This window comes from Nelumbo lutea, chromosome 2, assembly GCF_056320005.1.
Source record: "Nelumbo lutea isolate HS-2025 chromosome 2, American lotus-T2T, whole genome shotgun sequence".
In the NCBI taxonomy this organism is placed as follows: Eukaryota; Viridiplantae; Streptophyta; class Magnoliopsida; order Proteales; family Nelumbonaceae; genus Nelumbo; species Nelumbo lutea.
Window position 1 is genome coordinate 65,788,695 of NC_142685.1, and position 24,625 is coordinate 65,813,319.

The window sequence follows — 24,625 nt, forward strand, 5'->3', positions numbered from 1 at the left end:
GGGGTATAGCCCAACCTAAACCTTGCTTGTGAGAGATGTATATGATTCAATGCTAAGCCCAACCCAAAACTCAATTAAGGCCAACTGAGACCCTAATCCGTTAGGGTTGGGAAATGCGGGTTTATCACTTCACTTGATCCACTAAGACCCATAAATAGGCTAAGTTATTTATAGCAGAGACTCGGAATCAAATCCAACTATCATGAGGGTTTGTGTAGGAGTCTGAATCTACTCCACATAGAGCACTTTTCACACCAACCTCACAGCATGTCTCGATTGCACATTGGAAACATCTTCTATACTTGTATGTTATTATTCATAAGAGATGTTCCCAATACACAGTGGGATGTGGAACACACAAAGTACAAAAAATATTAATAATAAATAAAGGGTAAATTACACTAACCCCTGGTACTATGGGGTTTGTGACAAATGCTCCCTTGTACCTTTTTTTTGTGTGACAGATGGCCAAGTTTTTCATGTGAGGGAGATTGAGAAATTTGTTACTGAGCTTGACAATCGGGTGAAAACACTGGAGAACAAGTCTGAGCAAATGATAATTGCCTAGGAGGCATGTGCCTTCTAAAGCTCATGCTTGTGTTTGGTTTCATTCTGTTGTTTATGTTTAGGAAGTAGGGAACCCTCCTGGCAGGAGTTCACATCTGTGCCCCACAAGGGGGTGCCCCACAATGTCCCACAACGCATCCCCGCCATGTATTGGGAATACCTCCCGATAATAATACCAGATCCAATGATGTCATCATTGGGAGATGTTCCCAATACAAGGTGAGTATACACTGTGGGACGTTGTGGGGCACTCCATCGTGGGGTGCAGATCTGAACTCTCCTAGTAGGAATGAGGATGTATGGAACCATCATGACACTCTTTTGGTTAATGTAGGATGTTGGAACATTCAACATATTTGAACATTGTTTTCAAAATCAGACCATATTAGACGGTTGGACTAAAAAAAACCAGGAATCGGTCACAATTCCATTTTCTTTCAAAACCGCTTTTCCCCCCAAAACCGTTGATTTTGGTCAGTAAACCGCTGAACTTGCCAGTTAACCGTTTGAACGTTTTGACCATTTTCCAATTTTTTAATTTTTTTGTCAGAACGGGTTGGCCGTCCGGATTGAACGATCGAACAGTTTGAATTGGTAACCAGACCCCTGACCAGTTTGGTCACTGGTTCGTTTTTAAAAACCATGTATTTGAATGTGTACAAGTTAATTTATCCTATGTTGTGGCTGTTAGGACATAGGAGTTTTTAGTTATATTAGTTTTCTATCATGTTTAATGGTTTGAAAAGCCCTCAAACTAACTCCATTCATTCAACCAAATAATAATTACACCTCCATCATATGATTTGATATGATATGATCCAGGAGCTGAGAAGTGGTCCCACCAAATCAATGGTTGAGTGCATACCAAAGTGATGCCATGTTGGGGGGGGGGGGGTTGAGTTAGCCAGAATTACCTCTAGAAATTATGTTTCCACCCCAAGGTTCAAAATATTGATACGTTCGATACGCTGGTAAGGGCGTATTGGGCGATGTCGATATTGTTTTATACATACACACACACACACACACACACACACATATATATATATATATATATATATATATATATATATATATATATATATATATATATTTGAAACTGATTCAGGGGGGCCGGTTTAAGACGCCTCCACCCCCTGAACCAGTTAGAACCCCGATACACTCACTATAGAGGTGTATCAAAAAGGTCCCAAAATGATATGTATCAACTGATACGAGCCAATACGTGTCAATACTTTAAACCTTGGCCACCCCTCCACATGTGTGTAGTTCATGTAGTTTCCTTTTGGCTTTTGGCTGTAGATAAAACGAAAGAGAACGAATTCCTGAAAATTGCAATTTTATAGTGTTTGGTTGCATCTAGAATGGCCATGTAACAAAACTTTTCTAACAAGTGAATAGGTGTAGAAACTAGCTAGGACCATGGTGCGGTGGTCCTATTGTTTCCATGTTAAATCAAACATCAGGAAAGTTTATAAAATAATTCGTTTTGCCACTGAATATAATTTTGAAGGAAACCATTTGTTTTCCTCTGTATTACATGTGGCCAAATGCAGCCTAAGTTGAATATGAAAGTGGTTATAAGGATTCTGTTATAATCATTAGTTCAACTGTTCTTTTCATTGCTAGCTGTCAGAGGGCCCTTTAATCTCTACAACCAATTCTTGACTTCATATCTAGTCATCAATCGGGTCACGTTTCACTTCATAGTTAGGTGTATCTACAGTCGTGGCTTGTTAAACAACACAAATCTTGTAATTAATTGTATTATCCATTGTTAAGGGTGTCAATGGACTGGTTTTGAATTGGACTCTTGTCCAGTCCAAAATCAATATGGACGGACCAACAAGATATATTGGATTGAATCAATCTGGTCCAGAATATTTATTAGATTGGATTAGACCTGGTTCATCCATAATAAATTTATATTGGATTGGGTTGGATTAAGCTAATATTTGGTTCATTGATATAAAATAAGAATATATGTATTAATGGCACAATAGAATGACATTGAATCAATATGAAAATCATGAAGAAATTTTGCATAATATGGAACAAAAAATAGATCAACCATACTAAACTGCATTTGATTATAAGTTGGTCGAACCCAACAAAGTTCCATCTGGACTCCATGTTACACGATTAATAGACATTGATGAATCTTTTACAATGGAAGCCTACAAAAGATTATAAGTTACATGATTACTTTCCTTATCAATCCATCTTAAACACTATTAGTTTCTTCAATTTGTATGACATTAGTAAAAGCGAAAACCAAATGTGGCATATCTTGAATGGCTTTGAGACCAACCTCTCTCATAAAGCAATTTCCCATAGTGTAATTTCACCATTATCAAAACCAACTACATAAAAGATAGTCCAAGTTAAGAAAGAGAACAGGACTGTGTAGTGATTATATCATAAAGTAAAAAATTCCTCCATTGATTTAGAAGGGACACAGAAACAACAAGTTAGTAAAATACCAAGAAGTAATGTATGATGAGAAGGATGGAATTCCATGCTTGTGACATTTGATCCTTAGTGAATGGTACAAGCTACCGCTTGTAGAAGGTCATCCAGTGACCATGAAGCTTGTTGAACTGAAGCTGGTAATGTGACTTGAATACATAAAGAACAGAGAAGTAATTAACAACCACCTGGTCTATCAATCCATGAGAACGACTAAGACAAGGTAACTTTCATTTGCACAACATAAAATTGCAGCATATGTGCATAGTATCTAAGAATTGAACATGCAAAATTTGGTTTTGTTAAATTACCTCATCAACAAGTTGTGCCCACAGATGTTTCATTAATTGTTCATGACCACTACTTTGATAATCAACCATACTTAAAGCATTAGGTGTTTTTGGATGTTTGAGGATTGAAACTATTAAAAGGCAAAAAAATAAAAAAAATAAAAAAACTATGAAATTAGTTAAAGATCACAAAAAGAAACATTAAAATTAAAACATATTAGTGTGAAAATACTTGAGCCTATACACATCTAAAAATACAATAATGCCAAAAGGATTATCTTGTGAATAATATTGGTCATAATAGGAAATGACAAATTATACAACATGGAAATCTTAAAAATTTGATCATAATCACCGGTGCCACTTTTTTATTCTAATGTATATGATAGTTGTCGATTTTGCATAAGACTGGAGGATTGGTCAAATAAGGTTAACTACATTTGGAACAAAGTCACGGTTCTTTAGGAGTACATTAAAAAACACTATGCCTTTAAACTAGTGATTTAAAAGGTGGCTGAGTTGGGGGCTAATAAGAACCCTCTTTTTGCTAATGGTGTTCATTCATTCTTTTTAATTTTACCTTAACTCTTAAAAAAGGGAATGAAAGATGCTTAACATCATAATCATATTTTTCTTCCTAACCCTAACCCAACCTTCAACTGACCCTTTGTTTTCAGGTTGACTTTGGGCTAACCTGCTCCAAGTTGCACTCCTACCATAATCCATTCATTTACTAATTGAACATATTGGGTCTGATCAAATGAGATCCCAATATAACTAGATCAATGTGACAAACCTATTTGTACACATTAATATGGGTAATAGGCTTGGTGTTCTTTTAGTAGATAAAATCTCATTTAAAATTGAGTAATGTCCCCATACTGGTTGGTTAACTAACCTTTGAATAAGGTGTCTTGAGCATTATAGATCTATTACATCATGTAGGGTCTTCTGTTTAAAACCAAAACCAATAATATTGCATCAAATCTATGGCTTTCAGGGTAAAATATTTGATTATGATTTTGAACAGCCTATACAGCTAGAATTCAATTTTAAAAGTGTATAGCTAACTTGTTCAACAATTTTCAAATTTACTAGATATCTCAAAATAGCCCATTTGACTATATTTGCTTTAATTAAAAGACCATAAAAAGATTTTGAAACCTGATCCCTAATCCTATTTATTGAAGAATGAGGGATATTTATCTTTGTCACACAAATCCAGTGTTGTCAGAATAAATTGAGCTAGTAAACAGGTGACCAAGTTGGCCTTTCAGGTCTGACAACATTTCATATATATGTCTGTCTCTGTCTAGTTGATTCAGATTCTTATCACGTTGGATTAAGGTGGACCTGGTAACAAATCCAATTATTATCTAGTCAACTAAAATTGGGTTAATTTATCATATTGGAAGGCTTAATAGAATCTTAGGAAAAACACATGACAATATCAGGTCCAAGGAGAGATTATTCATATTCATTCACATAAGAGAATATAATCATGGTCCAAACAAAATCAAGGCCCTTTTAAAGGGGCTTAGATAAAAAATCTCTCTTGTAGTGGTCTCACCACTATCCTTCTAAGTTGTTCTCCTTTATACTAGTGGACAACTTTAGTCTTTGTATAGTTTGGGCTTGTTTGGCTTTCTTAAGTCCTCTTTATTCTTTGCACTAAAAAAACTGTTTACTTCAAAAACCAGGACATGTATCTCTATTCTGGTGCAAAGCCACTAAAAAATTTTGAGATTCTTGTTTCAATAATCAATAATGCCACAAGGATCCCATGTTTTATCTTTAATAATTTACCATCTTTAAAACAAGCAACCAGATTTCCCCCCATGCATAGCAAAGTTTTTCTTTTTTGTTTTTTCTTTTGATAAAGAAACATGCTGTAACAATACACATAGTTAATCTTGCCCATCGGGCATTCAAGCTTAAAACAAATTCCTATTAAAATATTATTTATTTATATTATGATATTACATATAATATGAAATTGGATAGAATATTAAAAGAGATGGTTAAAAGAAAACATTTGTAAGATGTTAGGATAGTACAAACCTAATGTAATGAAAGAGGGCTAATTCATTAACTAGCTAAAGTAAAGAAATGTATCCAATACCCTAAAACTATATTTGGTTTGATAGAAAATTGAGGAAAAGTTGTTATGAAGTACCATAAAATTAAGGGAAAAAAGAAAATCAAGCCACGTGCATCTCAATCTAATGTGTAATTCTAATAGTTGAACTTGCAATAGCATCCTTGATTGGTTGGTCAATTCCTACATAGAGAAATACAGTGTCATTTTGTGTTGAACTAATTTTGCTTAAAGATGGCAAGACGATATAGCAAAAAAGAGAGTACAATGATAAGGAACTTAATACATTGAAAATGCATGTAAATTATATTTAGAGAAAAAAATAAGATACAGATTGTAAAATGCATACACAATTTTTACAGAATTATATTTAGAGAAAAAATACACAAGCAACCATGTAAATTGTATTTGCAGAATGTATATATATAATTATGAAAATAAGGATGATACAATTCACTATGAGCAAGAGGATAAGGCTTCTCTTGCATATTCTTGACTATAATTTATATACTTTATCTTTTTACCAAACATAAGAAGACATTCATGATGATGACTTGAAATTCCCATTACTTGAAAAGTGTCTTGACAAAAAGTCACTTGAAAATCTCTCCATGCCTCAGATGATGTTAAGTCAAATCTTTGATCTATATTTTTAGATAGTAATAAGAATGTTAACGAAAATTCAAGATAGAGCAGTTTTAATTATGGATTTTGTGGTATCATGTTTGTTTTATTTTGGATATGTTGAATATTTTATTTTATTAGAATTCTTGATTTTTCTGTATGGGTATTTACTAGTGGCATCTAGACCTCCAACCCCTAGGGTATAGGAACTAGATCTACAACCCATACTGAAAATGTGCATACTATTGTTGTGACCAAAATGGGAAGCCGAAGAGCAGTTGAATTAGGTGAATATATTTTAATATTCTTGTCTCTTCTGGGTAAGCACATCTCTGTTTTGGATTTAACTTTCTATGGTATAGGGCAATATAATAAACTAATAAGACAAATATTTGTAGGCCCCTTAGGAGTGGAATTTTTATCCAAAATCAATAACTTCAGATCATCTGTCAAATGTGCTAATTTTTTTTGATACTGTAACAAATATTTGCTTTATCACTATTCATATATACGATTTGTTTTGATACATCATCACAATAAATAGATAAGCCAAAACTGATAGTTAATAATAAAAAAAATTGTCTTGAAAATATTGAATGATAAGCCTATCATGAACAAAATTCTTAAGATCTTTCAATACTAGCCCAAGTGTTGAGAACTTTAAAGATCATTATGTTGAGCCTAATGGACTAAAATTTGTTAGATAGGAGAGGGTCAATAAAGCAGAAATGGAAGCAATCGACAAATCCATAGAAGAAGAAGCATAGATTCTTCATGCTCATTTAAATTCATTTTCTTATTCATTAGTCTTAGGAATAAGATTAGTTATCTTAAAGGAATAAGATTAGGGAAAGTGGTGACTTGAGAATTAAGATAAGGGGAAACCCAGCAAATGCTTTAGGTGGACATGCTGAAAAGTAGGACTCAAAACCGAAAAAGAATGATTGAGAGGACTTATTACTAAAACTTAAAAGCTTAGGTTAGATGAAAAATGAACATAGAAAACATGAGGGAAAAGAATACAATAAGTAATAGGAGAAAAAAAGCATTGGTAAGCTAAACACAGGTTCAAACTGGATACCAAGAAAACTTCACTTACCTATTTAGAAGAAACCATGTGTCAATAGAGGGGAAGGGACACTAAAAGTAGGTAAATAGACCTGGGTTGGATCGAAACTAAGACAGAAACGAGAATCAAGCCATGAGCTACTTTCTGTTTCCACAGGCATCAATCAGAATAGGATGTGGAGTGTGCAATGATGCATGGAACCAATAGTCAACAGTCACATTTCAATAGTGGTTGTGAGTGCAAATCATAGTTATATCAAGCACCTTGATATAACTAAGAAAGTAGACAGATCAAGAATTGGACATCCAAAGCAAAAAATAAAAAGATTTAGAATGTCCTGGAGATGCCAAATCAACACTAATTATTATATTTTGAGATCCCAACACCCTAGTAATGTTGCGCAAACGTACTAAATTGAAATTTTGAAATCAATGGATTAAATGTACCAATGGATTTTAAGTACCATTGTTTTAACAATTTTTTTTGAGCTTAGATCATTTACTACCATTAGTATCATTTTCCCTATTTTCTTATTTGTCTAACGATCAACTGCCACAATCGCTATAACCACTAGCTAAATTAGTTCTAGAACTTAGAATAAATAGAGAAAGAGAGAAAGTCTCACCTATTAATTCTGGTGTTTGTTGTTCGGTTGCCGTCTAGTGGTGAAAAATTCGAAAACGAGATAAGATTGAGGTAGAGAGAGAGAGAGAGAGAGAGAGAGAAGGAGAGGGGGAAGAGGAGGAAAATGAGAAAATAGTTTATGTGGGGAGGTGAAAAAGGTGCATAACTCAATTTTGGCAACTCATAGCGACAATCGGTGTTGTTTTTAGCGGAAGTTTTAAATGACTACCACTATATATTATTATTATTATTATTATTAGTGACAATCGACCTGTAGTCACCTTACAGTTGTTGCTAAAAGTGCTTTTTTTGTAGTGTCTCTCTCTAAACATACTGGTGTTAATCGTTTAACAAGTTCAAACAAAGCTGGTATGACCCATGTCAATGTTATTTCATGGTTAAGTCAAAGTATCAAACTGGAAATCAAATCTCTCTCTCCCTCTCTCTCTCTAAACATACGGGTGTTAATTGTTTAACAGGTTCAAGCAAAGTTGGTATGACCAATGTCAAGGTTATTTCATGGTTGAATTAAAGTGCCAAACTTCACTAATTAATTAGTCTAAGAATCAAACTAAAAGTTAGATCTCTCTCTCTATCTCTCTCCCTCTCTCTTTCTCTCACTAAAAGCCTTGGGGTGGGTTGAGCCGCTAAGAGATTCTAATGTTTACTTCAAGATTACTAAGAGTTTCTAATTTTTACTATTTGGTTGAGTGATTTCAATGGAGTGAATTCATTGGGTGGGTGGGTGTTTTCACTTCAAACAAATTGTATCTAGGTCTAAACAAAATACCTATGGTGGTGAGGTGACCATTCCCCTCCCCCTAGCATCCATCCTTATCTGTACCTGATTTGCCTATAATGAACATATCAAAAAATGGGTTGTTACAAGGTATCAAGCAAACAAATAAAATGTGTTATATGGTGTTATACACAATACTTGATGTGGGGTATTGGGTGGCCCAGATGATGCCATTGAAGTACTGCCCCCACTCATCCAAATATCATTGGTGCTTGACTGACTTCTCTATTGTAGAGGTGAGGGTGCTAATAATGCCCCAACAATTGCCACATCCCTCATCGCACACATTCCCCTTCCATACTGTTGACATCCACCACTGCCCATACCTCTTCCTCTTGAATGGGCTCTAACTTGCTATGGTCCACCTTGATATTTCCCACTTCTGGAGAAATTTTGACTAGCCTATGCAAAAGAGTGAATAACTAGTTAGTTTGGGCAAGGAAACTATCAAACCATAACAATAAAATTTTTTATTCACCTGTGAGGGAGGATAATATTGTTGAGAGTACATGACCACCTCTGCCCATGATATTACATGAAGAATATATTAAATGGGCTTGTTCTAAAGAAGCTTGTGAAGGAACTTCTTGTGCTTGGCCCATACCCAAACCAATACCTCTACCGTATGGCACATGGTGAGATGGACTACATGCCATTTGATAATTGATTGCTAGCAAGTTGTTGCTAGAGTGCCTCGGGCCACCTGTATATAAACAACATCAACTAGTAGTTGACTACCATTCAAGCATATTGGCCTAAAAGGATTAGACTGCCACATGTAAGGTTATTTGTAGTTCGTACTTTGAACTAACTTTAATTGTATCAGTTTACCTTTGAAATGGATTACCTATTGTGTATTGACATTTTTTTTATAAGTACCTCTACCTTGGCCCTTGCATGTACCAGATGTGACTTCATCGGGACCCTTCATCCTAGCCTTCTTTGGCCTATTAGGTTGCTTTCTAAAAGGTGGTGGTTTGATAGGAATACCTTTTGTTCTTGGCCATTGGGATTCATCGGGCATTGGTAGCACATAATGACTATATGCCTTTAGGCATCTCTCATTGGTGTACAGTGGATCAACATAGTCATATATGTTGCCTTGTTGTGATTAAATGCACGAGATTGTATGACAATATGGTCTCTAGAATGTAGAGACAAGCCCATAATTACTCGACTTCAAAATTCTCATTATCAGCATAAACAGAGAAGCAATTCCTAACTTGTCCCTAGGCAATGTCCAACTTCTTTTGGACATTAGGACATACTGGCCCCCTATCCCTTCTAAGCTTTTCTTGTCTTTTTTGAATCAATTTCATCATGTGCTTCTGAATGGTATCCACTAGAGTGATTATGGGCTTGTCTCTGCATTCTAGAATCTACTTGTTGAATGACTGAAAAATTATTTTAGATATCATCACTTCTAGCCCTAGGACCAAATGAAGATCTGGACCATATGTTAGAAGGCACAACCTTTAACCACTAATATGCATCCTTGTTTAGGCTTTTCAACTATATGCCATTGCAGCTCTCCAAAAATAGTCTCTTGGGTCCTTCCATTTGAAACAATCATTGAAGTTGGCATACATATGCCTAATACAAAACCTGTGATCAGCCCCTGGCATTAATATCTAAAAACATTCTACCAGCCCCTACATGAAAATGAGAATTAAGTTAATAGTTTCATAGCATGTAATAAATACAAATCACTACAAATAGCCATATGTAAGATTCCATTTACCTTTTACCTATCAGATATGTAAGTCCAACCACACTCCTCTGGGCTTCCAATGGAATAATTTAATAACCTCAAGAACTAGATCCATGCATCCTTCACCTTAGCCTCTACAACTGCAAAAACAAATTGTTACCATGTAGACCAACATGTAAAATTTGTCTTGAATGGGGTTCCTTCAAATGACACCCATCCAACCCTATTATCGGGCGACATCCATCTTTGAAACCACTCCTCATAGTATCTAAACGAACAAAAAGTCTCTAAAACTCTCCTATACAACTTTGTCCTATACAATCCTTACAAAACTTGATCTTCATCACACTATTGGGATTCGTTTGTAAGATGGATTCGCAACAGTCCCTCAACCTACCATATTGTTCAACATGCACACCTTCAATATCATCAATTGCCTTCCTCTTGGCATGAAAATCCCTTGACCTAGAAACTTCAACTCTGAATTCTTAAAGGGTTTCATTTTGCAGCACACTAGTCTTCCAATCAGAGTCATCCCTAAACTTATCCTTGTACTTGTCTACCAACCATGTAGAAGTCACTCTTGTATTTGCATACACACATGCACACGTATGCTCACCCCTGTATGACTTTATCTAAAATGCTTCTCTTTTTTGAAACCAAGTATCATGGACTTTCTAATCACACTTCTCCTTACAAACAGTTGTAACCCCTGGTGTCCTCATTCTTGACATGCTTGAAGTCAAAACCATTTAGAATAACATGATTAACTAGTTCCTTCCAGAAGGTTATTGGATTGGAGAATACCATACCCATAACTAACTGTGGGTTATTCATCTGTCTCCCATGAAAGATTCATATCTGGGTCTACCTTCTTCATCAGACCCATGCAAACTCTCCAAGTCAACTGTCTACTCATAGTCAGACAATATGTCTAACCCAACAACAACATCATCAGCGGGGGCTTCAAACCTCTTGACATCTCTATCATCAGCCTCATCACCAACGCACTTTCCCTCATCACATTCACCCTCAAAAGTATCTTCATGATCAGTTTCTAGCTCATAATTAGGGTCCTCTTCTACATTAGACCCATAATCACCTTTAGACTCATTGCCAAAATTAGCACCACAATTCGGATCATCCAGATTACCAAGTTCAACTGGTGATGGCTCATGACCAGTTGGTGGTGGTTGTGGAAAGTCATCCTTTGAATGCAAATCATGTGACCCCTAACTTGTGATAACCTGGCCTATGACATATTCATGTATGTATTCTCACATCCTGTAACATAAATATTGATGTGTTTGTGCCTCTCATGCACTCTGCACACCTCCACTACATCAACATCATATTTCGACCATACTAGCCCATCATTCAAGTCTGCATTGGGCTTCCTACATAATACCTCACCTATTTTACTATATCCAAGATCTTTTACCTATCTCAATGAGTGATAAGAGGTCACCATCAACATTGTGGTTTACAAACACATCACCACCAATATAAATCATTGGTGGCATATTCATAAAGAACCCACCATGTTGTATGTTGATGGTGTATATCATACATGACATCTGAACCAAACACCAAATAAATCTAGTAGTGTTAGAACCATATTCAATTTTAGATCACTTTGAACTTTAATAAAGCATTGTTCACATTCATTTCACAATGTTCAAACTTTAAAAATGTATTGGCTAACTTAATAGATTTTACATTGATTTGCATATATTCAAACATTAATACACACACATAGAGGGGGAGAGAGAGAGAGAGGGGTAAATGGGATACAATATACAAAGAACCCCCTATGTTGTGAAACAAGCTCCTATCTTTTTTAATTCCCCCAACCCATTACTTTTTTTTGAGTGCCCCCATAAGCCCACTATCATCCCCCATATATATATATATAGAGAGAGAGAGAGAGTGAGGATGGGTAAGATAGACATAGAGAGAGGGATAAAGGGGATACAATATACAAAGAACCCCCTATATTCCTCGTCTTTTTCTCTTTATTCAGTAGCTTCCCTTAATCTTTTTTCAAATCCCCCCTAAGCCCACTATCATCCCTTATACACATCTTGATCTGGACAAGGGTACATGGTGAGCAATAAAGTGTTTGCTTGGAATCTTTGGGTGCATGTAGGTCTTCACCCCTGCTCCATAAAGTCGCAGCAATCACAAGGTAGAACCAATGAAGAAAACGTCATACCATCAGGACGTGTGTTGTTAAAGACCAATTGAGTAATCTAGCACTAAGGAACATGGAAAAAACAAGATTTTCAAACAATTACACATTACATACATAACTAAAACACAATAAACAAATTGCTAAACAATTTTATACTAAAATAAAACTCAATCTATGAATCAAGAAAAAGAGAACAATCAAATACAAACAAAATGTAAGTGAGCTCCAACGTTCTTCTCCAGCCACTGAACGGTGGCATTTAACCAATAAATCCGGCGGACCATAGTTCTCGGCGAGAATTGTGGGCTTTTTTCTCAAGGTTTTGTCCGAAGTATGAATAGTTTACTTACATTTGGTTATTGGGGTGAGAAGGCCATTTTGGTTTTTTTGAATAATTGCCCAAGTGACCAATGACTTAACGGAAGGGTATTTACGTAAAATACCTCTCCGTCAACTAGGCTAATGGATAGGGGTCTATGTCACAAAAAAAAAAGTACAGAGGGTATCTACCATAGACCCCATAATACAGGGGTCCATGTAATTTACACAAAAATACATAAATAGGTCAGAGGTACTTGGGCGTCAAAATGTTTTTCAAACAAAAAAACAAGAGCAGATGCATTTTTTATAGCATAGGGATCTGATTGTAACTTACTCAAAGAAGAAGCAGAAGTTTTGAAGTCACGTTTTCCATGAGTAAATCACTGTCATTCTTTGGATATTTCTGTGAATCACAACGATTACCGACGGTCGTTATCCTTATTTCTTCCAGCGGTTTTAAGAATTGACGAAGGCCCTTCCGGATATTGCCGTGATGGATCGGATTCGAATCACAATTATTGAACCTTTATTTTATTTAATTTTTTTAAGGTAATGGCTAATTTCATTAAGAATGCTTACAATCTCACATACAACCCATAAGGGTACAATCGGCAATAAAAGCCAAAAAATGAGAAGATCTGATAAAAATACAAATCCTGAGCACCAGGAGAGAAATCTTGTAAGAACTCTGCAATGTTTGGTATCGAAACAGTTATTGGAAGCAATAATTTTGTCTAAAAGTCCAATCCAGCCAAACTCTTAATTTCTATTATTTATTTCTACTTATTCTCATTTCAAGTCACTTTGATGCAATTAGGCGCCACAAAAATCACTTTCCATTTCCAATGTGAAGGCTGTAAAAGCTGTTCAAACAATGCTAGATCTGCCCTATTTGCTTTTCTGTAAGTTATTTATCTAGGTAAATTTTTCTGGGAAATACTTATTTGAGTAAGTGCATTTGCCCATGTTCTTTAATTTCTCATGTAAATAAGCTAATGGCCATTTTAGCCATAAAAGTCTATTATTAAAAGGGTCATTTTACATAAAAGGGTAAATGATACCCAGAAAAATAAACTTTCTCCTATTACTACATAAATCTTAAAAAGAAGATATATTTTTCTCCTCTCAAAATCCAACAAAAAAAAATGGAAATCATAAATTGAGCCATGTAGGCTGTAGCTGTAGATGTCTCACTGATCTAATTGAGCCACGTCTCCATTATTAAATAAAAGGCAAATCATAAATTTCACATTATTTGGCTGTTTTGATACAGATGAGACGTTAGCATGATATAGGTAAAAGAGTGAGTGAATCGAGTTCAGAGTACCCCTTCTTTACAAAGCATTGAAGATGAGATGCGAGCGGTTTCACCATGGCCAGACCTTGAGCCATTTCTTCTCCCAATCTTCCTTCTGTCTCATTATCTGCTATGGCTTCTTCTCCCAATCTCCCTCTTTGTTCGTTCTCCGCAATGGCCAGGCGTTGAGCTATTTCTTGTCCCAATCTCCCTATGTGTCTCATTCTCCTCCATGGCCAAACCTTGAGCCATTTCTTCTCCTAATCTCTCTATTTCTCTCATTCTCCATCATGGTTTCCTCTCTCAATCTCCTTCTTTGTCTCATTTTCCACCATAGCGAGACTTTGAGTTATTTCAGGGGTATTCTATTGTGTAGATGAGAAATTGGTAGGTGTGAATTAACCCACACCCTATCTTGTGATAGGGACTAATTCACAGCATACTATAGTCCATAGCTATTCTGAACTGTGAAGAAGTTGTGTGGATTGGACTAGTCTACACTCACAATGGCATTCTATAGGTATGGTTTGGACTAATCTACACCATGTTTTTTGATTCCATGTATCTCATATGCATTTTATAAATGATCTACGTAGTTAATCATAAATATTTAATTTTTGCATTTTATATGATATATAAATATATTGAAAAATGCATCAATGAATTAATATTAACCAATAAATATTATTTTTTTATAAAAATAATTGTAAAATAATTAAAAATTAAAAAATTAAGTAAAATAATTAATATTTTATTAAGAAAAAAATATTAAAATGTGAAATAGACAATAGGATTTCAACCTTTTAGGGAAAATGTGATGCACGGGATCAAAAATATACTATGAACCAGTCCTAACCACGAGTTTTTGCTGTGAATGAAAAATTAGGGTGTGGACAAAACCAGTCCACGATATAGCATTGGACCGATCCCATATACGAGATGAACATGGTGTTGAACACCGCCTTCTTCTCCCAATCTCCCTGTGTATCGTTTCTCCTCTATGCCTATGTTGCCATGAAGATGTGATGCATCATGCATCATATCAATTCAAAACTTTGCCACGTTGGATCCACATCATGTTAACGTTAGTAGCAACGGATACAAAAACGAGAAAATGATGGATTCAACTTTTTCTCATATCACACCTTCCGAGGCATGATCGTTTTCTCTCTAATTTCTGAAGTAACGAAACCAAACAACATGCTGTTTTCTAAAGCAATGTTTTTTTTATGCGGTGCAGATATGACATCGTTTTGTAGGGCAACAGCGTCGATGCCAAACACCAACCAAGTCAATCAAGGTTAAAGAGAGAAGATAAGGAAAGATTAGATGGATATTTCAATTAATTTAAAGCAATCAGTAGTCTGACTTAGTTGCTTTAAAAGTTTGGATTAACCACGTGGACTCATTTGACCATTAGTCTGTGTTTGGCTTGAAGGAAAATAAATACAGAGGTTTCAAAATAAATGATTACTCGCAGTCATTGATTCGAAATTTCGAACAGACGGTTTCAAAATAAATACAGAGGCATTATTCTCTTTATTCATTACTGAATTTCACTTTACAAATGTGTATAGTTATGACATTTTTATTTGGCTTGTAACTGTAATAACTAACTTTCTAACTATAATTCAGAAAAAAAAAGGATTCACCGGAAAAAGAAAAGCATCCAAAGGAAGAAGAAGATGAAGATGCAAAAAGTCATACACATGGAATCCGACCGCGCTTCTACTCTCAGCTTACTCTCTTTCCTCTCTTTCTTCCTTCTCAAATACTCCTCGTACCTCTCTCTGCTTTCCTCTTTTCTTCCCTTCTTCCTCTTCCCGCCGTCCATCGCCCTCTGTAACATTACCAGACTCTCCTTTCCAGTCAAACTCGTCCCATCCATGTCTGCAACTTGCAAGCTCACTTCCTTCACTTGCATCTCCGCTTCTTCGCATCCCCCGAAGGTTACCACTATCCCGCACAGGACGAATTCCCTCGCCCCACCCGGATCTCCGGCCAGGATCGTAGCGAACTTCGCCTGTATCCCCTTCGACAGCCAGTGCCGCTGCACCGAGACTGGCCTCCAGCTCGACAGGTTTGCCGCTCGCCGTCCGGTCGGGTCGATCATGATCCAGCTCAGCTTCAAATTTTCCGCAAGGTCTTGACACACGTCGTCGCCCAATCTTATTGCAGTTGGAACCATGTCTTTTGGGTCGACGAGGTCGACCCGGAAGGGGGAGCACTGAAACCAGCTGCCCAGCGTCTCAGTCTCGTGGACCTTCGAGAACAGAAGGGTGCCCCGGTAATGAATATCCACCGCCGAGATTATCTCGGGAGGCAAGAGAGGAGGAGTGTGATTCGGCGATGGAGGTGGGTCATGCTGAGAGACGAGCAGGGGGAAGGAATCAGAGAAGAAAGAGCGGGAGCCGTCCGGGAAGCTGGAAACGATGTTGCAGATTCGTGGATTATCGGTGGAAGGCCATGCGGAGTGGCATATGTCTCTCCAGAGACTCTCTTCATTGGACAGAGCATACAACTGAGAGGACACGCAGCTGACGGAAGCCAGCGTCGGGCCGTCGATGCGGGTGAAGATGTGTGCCTGTAGGACGTCGAAGTGGATCGCGGCGATTGTGGTGATGACTCCGCCTTCATCCTCACCGACGGAGGTTGTCGTTTCCGGTGATGGGGTAGGAGCAGAACAAGACATTCTGATTTCTGAATTTGTTTGGTTAGAGGTCTTTTGTCACTTATGTGGCGGGATCCGGATGGGAATATAAAGGAGCATTACAAAGATTTAATTTCACAGAACGGCACTATTTTTAATTTACTACAAAAAGAGTCAGTATTTTGGCTGTTTCCAATTGTCAATTGTCATTTCTCATTTGTCAAAAGCTAAAGGGGTCAATCTGCATTTTCTGATTTTTATGGAGGATAAATGAAAATTCAAGTCAGCCATTCCCACTCGGCTTTGACCTTTTTATTGCGAGACTGCCAGACTGGGGCGGCACTCGGCTGGCACGTGGATTTAATGCACTATTTCAAAAGTGCGTGGGTCCTAGAAAAAAGTATGATTCGTAAACGAGCTTCGCAACTCTTCGAAGCTTCACCCGTTCACCGTACATATGCACTTACACGAGTTGTGAGTTATGACTACGAGTCTACGACTGCACACGATTTGTTTGTATTCGGATTCAAATCGGATCTTAGTCTTGATTTATATCGGATTCGAATAAAATTCAAATTGCAATCGCACATTGATTAGTATAAGTTAAGTTAGAAATGATTAAAATATTATATTTTTGTCAATAAATTTTACTGAAAATGACTGATGTTTAGGACTGTCAATAGATCCGACGGACCCGAAGGCCTTAAACCGATGGGGCCGGTTTGGAACAATTCAGTTACAAACTGATTCAGACCCGACTCGAGTCATTATATATATAATATGGTAAATTTCTTAAATTACTTTTATGGTTTAATTAATTGATTAAGTGTAATTTTTCTGTGATTAATGTTATTCATAGTGTTTCTAACAATTGACTAATACTTTTCTTATTATTAATATTTTATCAAAAACCATTCGAATGTGTATTACGTAACTGTTATAACTTTCAAAAATACCTAATTTACGTTTATTATAACTTTCGATACCGGTACCAACACTGGCATCGGCTCTAATGGAATATCTCATTATCGCCTTTGGCACAAGCATTGGCATCTCTAGCACCAAGATCTATTACTTGCGGTTGGAAATGGACAGCCATCATCCCCGGAGGTTTGAAACAAGCATCCACATAACGGTTGATTCGCTGGTTTGGAACAGCGTCTCCGGCACTGGCACCTTCTGGGTTTGAAAAGAATTCAGAGTGCTTTCTCTTCCTGGAAAAACAAAGACTCTGAACCCTTTTCTTCTTTCTTTCTCTTTCTCTCTTCTTCTTCCTCTCCTTCCCCTGGTCATCGATGATTTCTCACCATTTTCCGCCATCACCACTGTATCACAAGTTTTCAGACCCACTGCTCAGTCCTAGCAAAACCCACTGCCCAGTCTTGTTCATTTTCTCAAACCGCGCCCAGTGACAAAGCAGCTATCGGCTAAGTCACTCCTCCAACTAGTTGCAACTAGGAGTGTAAACGAATTGAATTTGAATGGAATCAAACAATATCCGAATTCCATTCAATATCTGACCAATATTAATATCCGAATTCGAATATGATTAAATATTCGAATATCCGATTTGATTCGAATTCGATTAAATAATTATTTTAGATAATTAATAAATATATAAAATAATTATTTTATTGATATAAAATATATAAATATATAAATTATTTATATAACTTAAGTATTATATATAAATTATAAAATATTTTACACCCAATTCATATAAACTCATGCCACTTAACACTAATGCCAAGCTCCTAGCTTTGTAGCTTTTTTCTTAATGTGGCCTCTACAATTATCTACAATTATGGTGAATCTCCAAGCGACGGCAACGTCTCAAACCCTGTTCACTGTTTTCTAGCCATAATGTCTTCTATCTTTGATGCCTTCTTAGCTGGAACTGCATCCACCATACGCTTGGGACATGCATATGATTTCATCAATTCTTTGGCAGCTCTAGACGACAAAGCAGCTATCGGCGAAGGAGCGGGCGCCACTACCGGAACTAGCAGTCGGAAGGTTTTTTGAGCTCTTTGTACCCTTCTAACCATCTGGTTTTGCTGCTCTATCTCTCTCTAGACGACGAAGCAACTATCGACTAAGGAGAGGTGCGGTGGGTGCCACTACCGAAACTAGCAATCACAAGGTTTTTTGAGTTCTTGCAATTTTCGGCGAGGTGGTGTTCCAGTTTCCGACGAAGTGGTGTTCCATGAGTTCTGATGCAGCTGCTGGGGGATCTGCTGAAAGGATTGATTCTAAATGTGGATAAGGGCAGGAAATCTTTCTGCTTGACTTCAGCTTCGACTAGTCCACGACAGGGACCAAGCCGCATTTTGTAGATGACAGAAAATTGAGCCGGTCCTCAGCGTCTTTCCATTCCATCCCTCCGCTCGCCACCTGATCGATGAACCTCAGCCGGTCAATTGTGAGGCCGACGACCGTGGAGACTGAATTCTTAGACAAATGCCGATGGTTGTTGGCCAACTGTGATTCATCATCCAACGAGAAGGTTCCTATGAATGTCCATTGTAGAGAGACAGAGCGCTCTGAATTCCATCTTTAGACTGTCTTTGTTTTTCCATCTACTATTCTAAATTTTGAGTTAATCCTGTAAACATTTAGTAGGTTTGAAGGTTTTATTTTGAAAAATTGAAGAAGAATAAAGGGTAAAATAGTCTTTTTGTCTTTCTATTAACGGATGATAATAGTAAAGGGAGTATTAGTCAATTATCAGAAACATTAAGGATAGCATTAGTCAATTATCAAACAGTAAGGGTACACTTAGTCAATTAGTTAATCCATAAGGGTAATTTAAAAAAATTTAACTTATTATTATATACATCCGGTCAGACCTGATTCTCCAAAGAACTTGTAGTTCAATTTTGAGTCTAAAATTATAGATCCTATTGGGTTTGATATGGTTCTTGTTCCTTAATATTTTTTGTTAGATCAATTTCAATTCCAAGTAAACTTGATCCATTGACAACCCTATATGTTAATTTAGTAAAAATACAACATTTTTTAATGGGTGAAAACACAACTTCAAATCTTTAAACCATTTTACTATTTTGTATAATAGAAATTTTAAGTATACATGAGCATCTATCTATCTATATATATACATATAAAGCAAGATGGTTCATGTCAACATGCCTCTCCTTTCTCCATTTCCCACCCTACATTTTCCTTTTCTCTCTCTCCTCTTCCCTTCCAACCACTCCCATTAAGTGATGTCACCATTCCCAATCCAACTAAAGAAAGATAGTTTCTTTAACACATTAATAACCTATCATCTTACCCCACTCCCCAATCAATTCCTTAAATCTCTCCCCCAACCTATATCCACTCTCTCATTTTAAATATCCATATTAATTAATAAATAGTTAAATATGGTTAATATTTAATCCAATCCATATTCAATGAGTATTAAATAATATTATTACTGAAAGTTAATAAATTACTAAAAATTAAATATACTTATTAGTACAATTAGTAAATTACTAAAAATTAGTAAATATTGTTATTAATTAACTAATCATGACTTTTTAAAGTATTTTGGGTAAATATTGTTATGTTCATGTTAATTAATAACATTTTGTAGAAATTGAACTCTTTAACTAATTTATATAAAATTGAGAATTATATTTAACAATTATCAAAAAGAATAAAATTTTAGTTATTGCTATTATTATAGTTAATAACCGAATGCAGGTGTGGGGATAAAATATTATAATGTTGTAAAATGAAATTATTAATTAATTTATATTGGAAAATAAAATATAAAATATCGTAATTTTGTAAGTAAACTAACTAATATAAATAAATATTTAATAACGATTTAAACTAATTTTCAATATATCTAAATAATTACACAAATGTAATACATTTTTTTTCAAAAAAAAATTATAAAACCACATTTTCATAAAATAACATTTTGGAAATTAAAAGATATAAAAATTTTGAAAGTTTATTTATAATTATTAAATAATTATTGGAATATTTTGGAAATTTTAGGAAAAATTGTTACATTTGATAGATTTTGGAAAACTATTGAAAAATTATGTAATTTTCATAGTAAATTATTGAAAATTATTAATGATAAATGAGTACGGGAAGGAGAAAACTGTAATTTGAACCAATAATTACACAAATTATTAAGATAAATTAGTATAATATTGGAAAAAGGAAATTATTGATTAGTTTGTATTGGAAAATATAAGATAAATAAGTGTAATTCTGTAAGTAAACTATTTAAAAAGAAAATAATTGATTTAATAACAATTTAAAAATAAATTTGAAAAAAAAAATCAAAATTACACAAATGTATTAAATTTTCTAAATTTGTAAAAAATTACATTTTTGAAAATTAAAAACAATTTGTGTACTTTTAGAAATTTAACATATGCTTAAAACTTAGTATATCATTTTGGTCATTTTTGTCATCAAATTAGATATTAGGTTGACAAGGAGTGGGTGTCTTGCTTTGAACTCACCCAACACTGGGGACTGGGTGAGGAAAATTATAAGATTCCTCATCCTTGATGAAGAGTGGGTGCCTTGCCTTGAACCCACCAGACACTAGGTAAGGGGTGGGAATAGGGTAAAGTGTCTTGACTATGGGGTGGGGACAGGGATGGGGTGCTCCCAAACCTGCCTTGTTGCCATTTCTATATAATTGTTAATTATTAGTGAAATTAATAAAAAAGTTAGCTAATTATTTTTATTTATTTAAAAGTCAATCAAAATTTAATTTAAAAATAACGGAAATAATAACGGTTATTAAAATTACCACAAATGATTAATAAAGTAAAATTTATTAAAAATTTGTTTATACTAAATTAACAATAGTTATTTTCTATAAATGAATATTACATTAAAATAAAATTATTAAATATTAACAATAAATTTAAATATTTTTAAATAATTAATAACAAATTTTGATTATTAATTTATATCCCCGATAATATATATATATATATAATATATATATATATATATATATATCGAATCGAATATGACTGAATCCACATTTCCACATTTTGATTAATTCCGATCAAGTTTAATGGGATTTAAACCAAGTTAAAATTCGGACAATTCCGGCCCTATAGAATATAGTACAAAATTGGACTGACCATGGACGTTGTCTTTGAGGCTGAAATGTGATCTGATTTGACATATTACAATATATAAATTAAACAGATTTCAACTTTGAACTTTTTTTTTTTGTTAAACAGATTTCAACTTGATAACAATTAAAAAGAAAATTCCTCTTTATATTATGCATTTTTAGGCAAATAGTGCGGTGACGGAAAAGTTTTGGGAGAACGACTGTTAAGTTTAGAGTCGGAATTTTTAGGCCGAAAGTATAATTGGTGTAGGTGTTATCTCGGAATTGATCCTAATTTACGAGTAAGCATTGATGTATAGAGTCGGGGTACTTGATATTTTGAATGTTTATAGGTCTAGTGGAATTCATAAATCTGCATTGGGTCTGTTCATACTTTTCCGAAAAGTTTTTCATTTGACCTTGAGTGATTGTTTGTTTATTGGTAAGATATTTATTGGGCAACTGTATTTTAGGTAATATTTCTTTGGATAGATTGCTGAAACCTCCCTGAAATTTATAATTGCAGTTACTTCCCTTGAACTTTCTGAACTAGTTGTAAATAGATTCTCTCTACTAGAATCCTTTAATAAGAGGCACAAAAATGTCTAAAATACTTATGCAGTTATTTTTGACCAAAATGTTTATTCTCCAATTTTTTTCTCCATACCAATCGCTATCTAGGCCTCTCCAATCTCTTTTCCAAAATTGATTTATTTTTCAAAATTCCCCTTCATAATAATCACTTAAAGGTAAATACCAATCGCTAAACTCCTTTTCTATCATTCATAAAGTTTGTATTGTTTTTTCTATAGAAATCAACCTATCAAAATCAGTAATAAAAGCATGAGTATTTTGGACATTTTTGTGAAAAGACTCTCCACGTGAATATGTCATGGATGATTAATGTATAAAAATGTCAACATAACCCATCAGACGATGACCCTAAAAACCAAAGTTTTTTAATCAAGAAAATATGTCCCTAAAAACCAAAAAGAATTAGTGATAACGGATAATTATTTGAGATTTGAGAATCAGTGAAGATTTTTTGGGATTCTAAATATACAAACTCAATATGTCAGACCGTGTAAATTTTGTGAGACTTTAAGAGGAGAGCGAATCAGCCCCCTCCAAAACTGTTCCCCACAACGTCCCACATCACATTCCCATCATGTATTGAGAATATTTTTCAACGATAATGTCTGGGATGATGAATGTTCTTAATACACGGCGGAAATGTACTATGAGATGTGTGCCAATTTTCTTCATAAAATTGACTCTACCCCACCCCGAACCTTTTCTATTGTTATTTCTACCTATCTTATCCTTTTCGTTTTCTTTGCTATTATTGAATCCTTTTCACAATAAGCATTATGCGGAAGATTTCATTGCATTGAAAAAAACGGTGATTTGAAACATGGTTTGGTAAGGGAGATTGGAAATGAGTCGAGGGAAAAGATGAAGAAATTTGACAGTGAGTGGCAATTTGAGGAGAAAATATTGAATTAAGAGGATAAGGACTAATTAATGAGGGTCTTAGAAGTTGGGAAGAAAGTAGAGGATGCATTGTCTTCACACCAATTGATTTGTTAGTTTATCGCTTTCTCGGCAGTTGGCATTAATTAAAAAACATTGGTTCCAAATCTAATCATCATTTCTACTTTGGTCAATATAGTTTGATTTGATTTTTTGGCTCGGTTTAGTTTCTGTGTGAATTTCATTTGTCCTAATGTAAAATATGGATGTGCAAGTGCGCGGAGTGTAAATTCTAGTCTACTTCTGCTTTATATTTTACTTTATGAAAATTCTAGTCTTATTTGTTTGTGAGAAATAAAATAGCAAGTAAAATGATGTAATCTCTAATTAAAATGGAACAAAGTAGAAATAAGAAAAGGGTTATTTGTTTTAGAGCGACGTAAGAAATAATATGACAGGGTTTCCTCTTTATTTGGAAGAAAGAATTGATATAAGAGGGAGGTGGTGCAAAATTTGCACTGTTAGTGAGTGCATGAGACAAAATTTGATCAAGGGATTTTTTATTCGGAGCTTGAATCAAATCGACTCTTAGGCTGTTTGGCTTGATAGAAAATAATAAAGAAAGAAGGATTTTCACAAAAATTTATTGAGACTTGAGAAAATTTCCTCAACATTCAGTTTCTCTTCTATTTTTTATCAAACCAAAAAGAATCTGACTTGGTCTAGGCCGGATTAATGCAGGCTGCAGAGTGCCGTTTCTGGATGCCATGCTTTCAGTGTATCACACATGCTTTTTGCCTCCAACAGATACGTGCTCTGTTTTGTGGGGATCTTATCGATCTATCTATTTCTTGATTAATGTTTTCTGTGTTTTCTTAAGCCAACAACAACGCAACTGATGCATATATTGTTTGTAAACTTAATTACTCAGATGCAGACTTTGCCCATTTCTTCACGCAACAGCTAACTAACTAATATTTGGACGATGCATCAATCACTATATACATTGAAATAATTTATATAAAGAGGGTAATTGATTATTAATTTAATAAACGCTCACGATTGTGGATAACCTTTGATAAGGGCCGAATTGACTGAACCAAATTATTTATTGGCTTGGCTATAAAATGGTCATGTATTGAAATGTTTAAGTGTAGGGTTGCTTCAATGGGTTAGGACCCACTTATTATGTGGAACAATCCGGTCTGATCCGATGAGACCTGACTATAGTTGAAATCTAAAATTATTTTTGATATTAACAATTTAAAACTTTACTAAAAAAAAAAAACAGGAGGCCTTTATATTTTATTAACTTAATTATTGATTCAAGTCCAA

General features: G+C 35.0%; 1 long non-coding RNA gene and 1 pseudogene across 5 annotated transcripts; both read right to left on the reverse strand.

Moving 5' to 3' along the window:
- Positions 1 to 2,629: 2,629 nt before the first annotated feature.
- Positions 2,630 to 8,705, reverse strand: LOC148871276 (uncharacterized). Of its 4 annotated transcripts, XR_016108332.1 has the most exons (5): positions 8,679 to 8,693; positions 8,532 to 8,594; positions 5,503 to 5,607; positions 3,051 to 3,185; positions 2,630 to 2,930 (listed from the first exon to the last, which is right to left on the reverse strand). It is a non-coding gene; the product is annotated as an uncharacterized LOC148871276 (long non-coding RNA). The 4 variants fall into 4 exon arrangements; XR_016108333.1 differs by lacking the exon at positions 8,532 to 8,594 and having other exon boundaries at positions 8,679 to 8,705; XR_016108334.1 differs by lacking the exon at positions 8,679 to 8,693 and having other exon boundaries at positions 3,051 to 3,457; positions 8,532 to 8,666.
- A 6,866-nt stretch (positions 8,706 to 15,571) lies between these two features.
- LOC148871277 (putative F-box protein At2g36090 pseudogene) lies at positions 15,572 to 16,806 on the reverse strand (annotated as a pseudogene). The gene has a single exon (XR_016106932.1). The product of XR_016106932.1 is annotated as a putative F-box protein At2g36090 pseudogene (transcript).
- Positions 16,807 to 24,625: the final 7,819 nt, after the last annotated feature.